The sequence below is a fragment of the Diadema antillarum genome, unplaced genomic scaffold, assembly GCF_040938485.1.
Source record: "Diadema antillarum isolate AM-2024a unplaced genomic scaffold, OU_Dant_1.0 seq00001356_RagTag, whole genome shotgun sequence".
Taxonomy (NCBI): Eukaryota; Metazoa; Echinodermata; class Echinoidea; order Diadematoida; family Diadematidae; genus Diadema; species Diadema antillarum.
Window position 1 is genome coordinate 65,970 of NW_027272120.1, and position 9,037 is coordinate 75,006.

A 9,037-nucleotide genomic window follows, 5' to 3' on the forward strand; every position below is an offset into this window, starting at 1 on the left:
TATTTAATTATCAATTTCAATTTTATCATTATCAAATTTATTGTTTTCTTTTCCAATTCTTCCTCATTTCCGTCCACTTATTTCTTTCTGAAAAGAATCATCTACCCAACATGGAAAACATATATAACATGATTTCTACACGATTTCTGATTTGATGTGATGTGATGTGATTTTATTTGATTTAATTTGATTTCATTTGATTTCATTTCATTTAATTTGGTTTGTTTCAGTTTACCTAGCCGCTAAGGAAGCAGCCTGGCGGACCTACCGAAGGACTGTGAGGATACTAAAGTGCCTTGCTTAAGGCAAATATATATATATATATATATATATATATATATATATATATATATATATATAGATATAGATATATATATATATATAATATATATATATATATATATATATATATATATATATATATACATAATCATGATAATAAATACAGGTGAACGACGTATTCAACGTAAACCGAAATGAGGCCAAAATCCCTGATGGGAATAATGAAAATATACAGAATTTCGCCATCATTCAATGAATTGAAATCATGCATAAGGAACGCGTTAAATACAGTGTTACGACAATATTAACACGATGATGAGTATTTCAACTTTTCAGTGCTCCAGAAGCAGTCGACCATGATGAGTGTTAGACAAAAAATGGTGTTGTCTCCATCGCACCAGGTATGATAAATCCCGGCTCAGTGAACCATGGACTGGATTATAATAGACAGCTAATACGGCCACCTGTAGCCCTATTCGCCTCATGAACGTCACATGTCTCCGGAGCGAAGGGCATTGATCTCGGGTCATAGGGTCATCACCATAGCAAGGGTACGCCGGAATGGATCAGCCGGCCTCACTACAGCCTCGCATTCAGGACCGCTGTGTATAGGACCCTATTGATGGTGAACAGTAGTCTTTTTTGTTGGTGCAGTCACACGTTTTCTCGATCGCAAAGACTCAAGTGATGTTCGTCATTAAAGCCCCTTTTCATGTCTAATATATAGACATGACATTGTGTCGAATTTGCACAAACAACCCTTCGTCTATGTGATCAGATTCAACGTTACCTGGGACACAGAAACACAGAGTGACGAATGATGTTTGGCATGTCAATGTACAAAGTACAAGAATAATCAGACAGTACCACTGAGTAATGGAATGCCCTTTCCACATTTATCAACGTTTACATAATACGTGTTTTTGATATTATTTTCATTTCAAGCACTTGATTATTTCATTTCCGCAAACTGGTAACCTATACAGGTCGATCGTCCGAAGGCATATCCTTCCCTTATACGCGTTAGCTATGTAACTAGGGGCTGTGAGCTTGCCTTGGTTCGCAAAGTGACATAACAATTCATGTTACGAGGAACATTCATAACATGCTTAAACAAACATATACAGATAATATTTACAATCATGTTCGCTCGCACATCCATCTAAGCATACGTATGAATACACGTACATTTACTCTCCCATGCCACTCTATACATGCAGATCTCAACGGTATACGTTAAAAAAAGTATAACCACATACGGTGTTACTGTTAGCAAATAATACCCCAAATGAATTTTGTGGACTCAATGTAGAGGTAAATATGTGAAGAATACATTAGGAAAAGTTTTTAATCAATGTACCATCATCATCGCTGGAAAAGAGGGTTATAACGAATCGTGATGTCACAATAAGGGAACAACATGAAAAGAAAAGAGTAGAAAATATTTCCTCACATCATTTTCGTTTAACCCTAAAAGGGCGGGGGGGGGGCGGAATCCGCCCCCCCCCCCTCGACGTTTCGCGCTATAATTCTGTAATGCGAGAAGGCCTCGTCGCGAGACTTCTTGACTTTCTTCATTCAAGTCTCGCGCAACTTTTGAGACCAAATTTGCAACGTCCGCGCATACTTTTGCGAAGCCACGCCCATTTTTGTAACGGAATGTCGCCCCAAAACGGGCACAATTTCATGATTTTGTGTACATTTCCTATGGAAAACAGTGCTCTGTCATGAAAGTCATAAAACCCTGATTATTTTTACAATTAATCACTTTCATTGATTAATTTTGTGCTAATTATGGTAGAAAAGTGGTCAGTGACAATTTCCAATGAAAAAACAAAGAAAAAACAAAAGTTGAAAAACAAAGAAATACATAAGAAATTCTGAAAACAATAAAATACATAAGAATTGAAATGAGTTTTGGAAGTTTTTGTGATGTACAATTGTTGAATATGCTAAAACAGATTTGCAAATCAAAAATTAGACTCTCATTGCTTTTAATTAGGCTAAAATATCATCTTGAGCTTAATTTGCATAATTAATTAATTAAAATTAGAAATTGATTATTTCAAAAAATCTTATATGACACAATCTTGTAGATTATGACGCGGGTCTCACGCATGCAAAAGTTCATCGCGATCGCACCACCGATGGCCGAGATCTCGGGGGGGGGGGGGGGGGGCCGGCGGAGGAATCCATCCCCCATCCCCCCCCCCCCCCCCCCCCCCCCCCCGTCTGAGCATAGCCAAAAAAGCCCGGCCCCTTTAGGGTTAAGGCTTCCTGGCATAAAAGCACTGTCTCATCAACTTCCTTCAGTATGTGGAGGAAATAACGATAACACCCTCAACATAATGACTAGTTTGATAGTAACAATCGATGGCGTGTAAATTTTTCATTACAAAATAAACTCCACTGATGTTCAAATTCATGAATATCTTCCGCCGAGTTGTTTTTATTGCAACTGATGTACAAATTGCCCTACATCGACGTAAATATAAGCACCGAATTGATCAGTGTTTAACAGCAGTAGACATGACAAGGCTCGGTGGTCTAGTGGATAAGACGCCTGTCCGGAGATCAGGAGGTTGTAGGTTCGAATCTTACCCGAGTAAACTTCACTCATGTGTTCTTCTAATTTTCTATGTACACACTTAATTAACTTGTACACTCAAGAACTTATACACACACACCACAATCATCCCTTCACCTATGCAGATGTTGTTTTGGCGCATATGAAGATGATGCCAAGAGCCCTCTCCACTTGTCTCTGTTTTCCACATACCCTCTGCTTTGGGAGTCTGCAAAATTCAATCTAGTCCACTCTTTATGCATTCTTAAATTTCCGTTTAACTCTCAATAAATCGCAACATCGCTATATCACGCAGAGTGATGACCATAAATTTATCTCGATTTCCCTTGTGAAAAGTGGAAATTGGGTAATAGAATTGAGAGAGTACGGTTTATCTGCATAACGTCAACCCCAAATTATGCGCAAACACAACTGGCTCTATAATATTTATAGCACTAATATAAATAAAAGTGGTGTAGAGTTTAAAGAAGCGGAATAACAGAAAGAAAAAGATTACAGGTCCTCTAATGATGAGTGAAGTCCCATCCTGTAGATAACGAGATTTTTAGTTTTGCGTGTTGTTTAACAGAGTCTATCTTTTTTTTTTTTTACAACCTGTTCGGGTGGGGGGGGGGGGGTATGGTTTCTCAGAACAACTAAGATCAAGATGTTTCCAGTTGCAAATGAAATATCTCACAAAGGTTCCTCCATTGCACAAGCCAAGGCATGACTATACAAAGTATTTGGGGAGCCATGCAGGTAGGTGAATTGTCGCAAGGTCTCGATAAAAGCTCAATTTGCACCACTGTTTCTCCAAATCCGAATCTATTAGCAGCATAGTCGTCAACTCATTTTATAATTCTTTTCTTGGTGCGAAATATGTTCTCGTCATTAATGAAATAAAGAAGAAGGAAAAAAACACGTCACACAATACAAAGTACCAACATTATTTTTCTCCCTTTCGAGGCATGACAATTTCATTAGCCTGCCACCACTTTATTATTATATCAGTTTCTGTCAGTCACTTATCTATCTCTTCGTTGTAACGAAAGCCATTATCCTTTGCAGTATATTATGTGCTACCACAGTAATCATCATTATGTATAATAGTTATTTTGAATATAAGGGTTCTACAGAAAGAAAATATCCGATATCACTGGTTTCCACGAAAATCCCTACAATAAGCGGAACTATAATTGCAGACTTTATGTAAAGAAAAAAAAAGAAATATATCAGTGTAGTCTGCATCAAGAGGAAGCACATAGTGCTTCGGGACTGCTGCCATGGATCTCACAGTTCTGATACGACAGCCCCCCAAAATGTTTATGATTTTGTTTATTTACTTTACCATGACAACCACTTTTCCAGAGCGTCTCACGGGGTGCTGGAGTGATGTGGCTGATAGGTGTGCGGCGTACCTCGGACGCGCTTCCAGCTTCCATCTCGGAGGAGTAAGCCTACATATGACCGTTTTTTTTTTTTTTTTTTTTTTTTTTTTTGGGGGGGGAGGTCGGTTTACCGACCTTCGAGCTTGTGCAATTTTGATATCTCATCAAATACAGAAATACAAGGGGGAAATATCAGACAAATGGATTAATAGATATTATACAGACGGAGAGATAGATAGATGAGCTTGTAGATACACAGATTGAGGAATATAAAAAGAAAAGAGAGGTATAAGATAATGAGAGTGATAAGTGTGCGTCTCTACTTGTGAGTATTAAGCGTGTCGTAAGAGTGAGAGGGAGAGAGGGAGGAAATGGGTGAGTGAGTGAGGTGGGGGAGAGGGGAAAGTCATGATTTTCGTTATCGGATAAAGATAACATAGAAACGTAAAAATATAACTTAAAAAACTTTATGCTATCACACACCTTGCGATAGCTTGTTTTTATGTGAAACACTCTCGGCGTGATGTGCTCAATCGCTATTGAGAACTTTTTGGTAAATTGTGCTAAATTAAAGATAGACTATAGAATGTGGATTGGCTAGTACTGTTTGCTTTTTTGTTTTTGTGGGTCCCCCCCCCCCCTTCAAATCAACACGTTCGACTATCGAATTGTATCGGAACTGCCTCTGTTACGTGATTTATTTCATATGAAAGGACTGTAAGATGAGGTTTATACGTTGCTGTATCAACTATACTAACACAAGTATTCGCTGTATGATTTGACAATATTATAGGTTTCCCCGGCAAATTTCATAAAATTTGTCATTCATTTTCATCTTATGTGCATTCAAATTCCTATATGATTGAAGCGGTGCAGTGACTTTGGTCGAACGTTTTTGTTTTTGTTTTTGTTTTGTTTTTGTTTTTTAATGGTTAAAAAAAATGTTTAACGCTTTAAAATCCGTTTTCAGGGACCCAAATCAGTGGTCATAAGTTCAAATTCAGATGTAAGCATTCAATTTCGTGTAGTAAAGTAAACATTTTTTCAAGCTCATATTTCTCATAGAATATTAGGCTAAACATTGATGTTTTATGTACCATGTTAAAGGCAATTTAATTGGCTCCATGTTAAAGGCAATTTCGGCTATCAACCTGTTAAGTTAATGAAGATGGAAACTTTGCGCATGAGTTAACACATTCGTTTTTCTCTTCCAAGGCACAAAAATAAACCTTGCAAAAATGGACAAGTTTTCATTCACGTGTACGTGCTCTTCCACATAACAATGAGAACAACAGACAAATCAAACGCAATAAGAAACACAAATTAGTTTAGAAAAATTACCCATTGATCTCTATATCTTTGTAGCCCATAAAGATGAAAAAGGCAAAAAACAAAATAACGGAGAAAATGAAGATTTTTCTGTCAAACACAAATTGAAATGACATTACAGAAGAGGCAATATCAACAAAAAGGGTAGAAATTTGAAATGTTATTTTGAATTAAGCACATTGAAAATAATAGCTGGTTCTTGAATTTGTCTCATGAATTCTTAAAATGTTAAATCAAAAGAATAAAATAAAAAAGAAATCTGTCCACTTTACCACCTTTGCTGCTTAATCTATATGTCATTTGAATTGAGTTGACAGAAATTGTTATTTCCCCCCTTTAGTTTTCCACTTTGTTATTGTTTGAGGATGTAAAGAGATATACGTGTACAAGGGAACGAAAATATATTTTTGCTATTCATTCGTATCTCTCATTGTGTTAAATTGGTCGTTTGTTATCATTCCTATCTTGAAGGGCATTTGCAAATGAAGGACTAAATGTCAAATTCTACAAATTTTAATTCTGTGTCTTGGAAGACAAAAACGAATGCATTAACTCACGCGTAAAAATTTCCCTTTGTATAAACCTACCAGGTCGATAGTCAATTAAACGACCTTTCATATGATATATCAAAATCTCCTCTGAAAAATATGCACTGGAAAAAGTGTTCACTTGATCTTTTTGCTGAGTGTATTTGTGACATAAGCACGCTGCGGGACTGAATGATAGATCCTACTCCTTGTATTTTTTCTTCCACATTGATATGTCAATGGTACAGTGTGTTCAATGCCTTTTCTGAACACTCAATTGAATATGTCATCCCCAATAAAGATCAAGTATGATAAATCATGTGTTTACCCTTCCCCCAAAGACAGAATTCTCCGTTTGACATTGTTATTATATCGATTCCTTCACCAAACAACCTAGAAAATCACCAGCTGGGTCTTCATTGCTGAAAGAATATGTTGTCGTTATTGTGTACGTCATGGTCATGACTGTAACCAAGATACTTATGTCAGAAACAAATGCTTCAATTATATCTTGTGATAAGCCATTGTTCACAAAACACTTCTTGTTCACAAAATACATATTGAATATATCGTCACATAGTCCTAATATTCCATCTGACCATTCGAGCATTGAGAATTTAGGGTTTCTGGGACGGACACTGAACTAGGGCTTTCTATAGCTCAGTTGGTAGAGCACCGGGCTAGCATCCGGAGGTCTCGGTTCGAATCCCGATGGTCAATCCCATTTTCTTTGCTCAATTTTCCACTAATAAATAATATTCATTATGGTTAGTTTTTCTGTTTGCGTTTGTTACATGCTCAAAAAGCTGCATCACATCGGTGATCCCTCGCATTTATCCCCAAGTTGTATTATCCTTCGGGTTTATGCCAGGTTCAAGTGTGTACATGTGTGTTACACACAAACACACTGCTAGGCCCTATAGCTTCTGACCATCCGAGCATTGAGAATTTAGGGTTTCTGGGACGGACACCGAACTAGGGCTTTCTATAGCTCAGTCGGTAGAGCACCGCGGGCTAGCATCCGATGGTCTCGGGTCCGAATCTCGATGGAATCCCAATTTCTTTGCTCAATTTTCTACTAATAGTCCTAATATATATAACTATGGATCCAGCTTTAGGAAGACATTATACAATCATAGCTACTTTATTAAGGAGACACGTGATCTAAGGGAGCCAATTTGTGTCTCCTTAACGTTTTCAACTACATGTACATGTATATCATATCCAATGAAATCGCATGCTTTACTGCTGAATTTGCTATCTACAAAATGTCTCAAAAAGTATTTTGAGATGGATGAAAATTGGTGAATTTTTGTGTATAAACCGAGGGGGAAGCTGCTCAACACCTACGTCACACAGAGGTGCCAATTTGTTCTAGTCTGAAAACTTTAACAGTTCAGTACATTTTTGTGTTTTTGATTTTTTTAAACCAAATTTTCACTAATCTACTGCCCTATTTTTCGGTTTTCACACAAAGCAACGTAATTTATCATCAGGATGGAATTTCCCTATAACAAGATTTCTTTGTGAAATTACATTACAACCATGCAACTACACATCTCCATGCTACAACCAACCCATGTACATGCAAATATTTTACAGCAGTTGCACACACAAACACACACACACACATCATATTTTAGACTAAACACACCCTCATATCTCATTATTCAGTAGTCTTCAGAACAATAAATTGAAGATACACAAAAATGGAGAAGACAAAGTGTTGTATTAATTAGAAAACATATCCACATCAGTAGAAGTTTTGTACATCCACTTACAATATGCACAATATCCAACATCATATTCACAGCATATTTGGGTCTTTTTCAGACCATAATTACCTCACTGATGAATAGTTGTTGACGTACTGTGTGCATTCATTTCATAGGTTGGAGTTATTCATGGTTATACAAAGGAGAAATCTGTTATCTTAATGATTGGAGATTGGCTCTTATTTTACTTTTCTTGTTGCATCTCCGTTTATTCAAACAAGGCCATTGAGTGAAATTTCTCACCTTGTGATATGGGAATTGTTGTATGCACTTTGCCAAAATGATGCACATCATATCATAAATAAAGTTTGTATGAATGTTGCAATCAAATCTGCTTATACACATTCCACACAGTCTTTGTTCCACAAATGAAACTCAAAAAAAAAAAAAGAGTAAAAAAAAAGGGGATCCTCAACCTCCTTGAACAGCACTCTCAATAGCTTCTTCGAGTCAAAGCAACTAGCGATATGAATCGCTAAAACAAATATACCTATGTTTTTGTGCTTTGTTTTGTATTGTTTTGTTTCTTGTCAAGTAGTATTGAACTGTACTTATTTGCTCTGGTGAAGCAGTCGACAGTCACATTTCATGTTTTGACTTCATATGTTTGCGTTTGTTTGTTTGTTTGTGCTGATGCCACACTGCAAATTACAAATCAATGAAGACAGCAACTTTCTGCATCCTAAAAACAAACTAATCACTATTACAGTGTATCTGTTGTATATGGAAACAGTTGATTAGAATGGAATCCCTGTAACATTTCTTGTTCATTAGCATTTCTATTTGACCTATTTTACCTTTATTCACCCAATATTGTCCCCTTTAGAGATGAACAGGGGGTTGATTGCCTGACAGAATATTCATATAATTCATGTGAAAGATGATAAACGATCAAATAATAAGTGACCTCAAAAGGAAAACAAGAGGAAAAGTGCAAATGTGTAAATCATGTCAATGTATACGGCTACACATCATAGGTTCTTGGCAGTATGATTCATGGAAAATAAGTACAGTCAACCTTGCCTAAGTTAAATCTATTTAGACTGAAGTAATAGCCTTGACTAACAGAAAATTAGACTCATGTGAGGTCGACTGTACTGGTATATCTATGACATATTCCTAGCCCCTGAAAAATAATAATAAAAAAACAAACAAACATGGAAATGATAC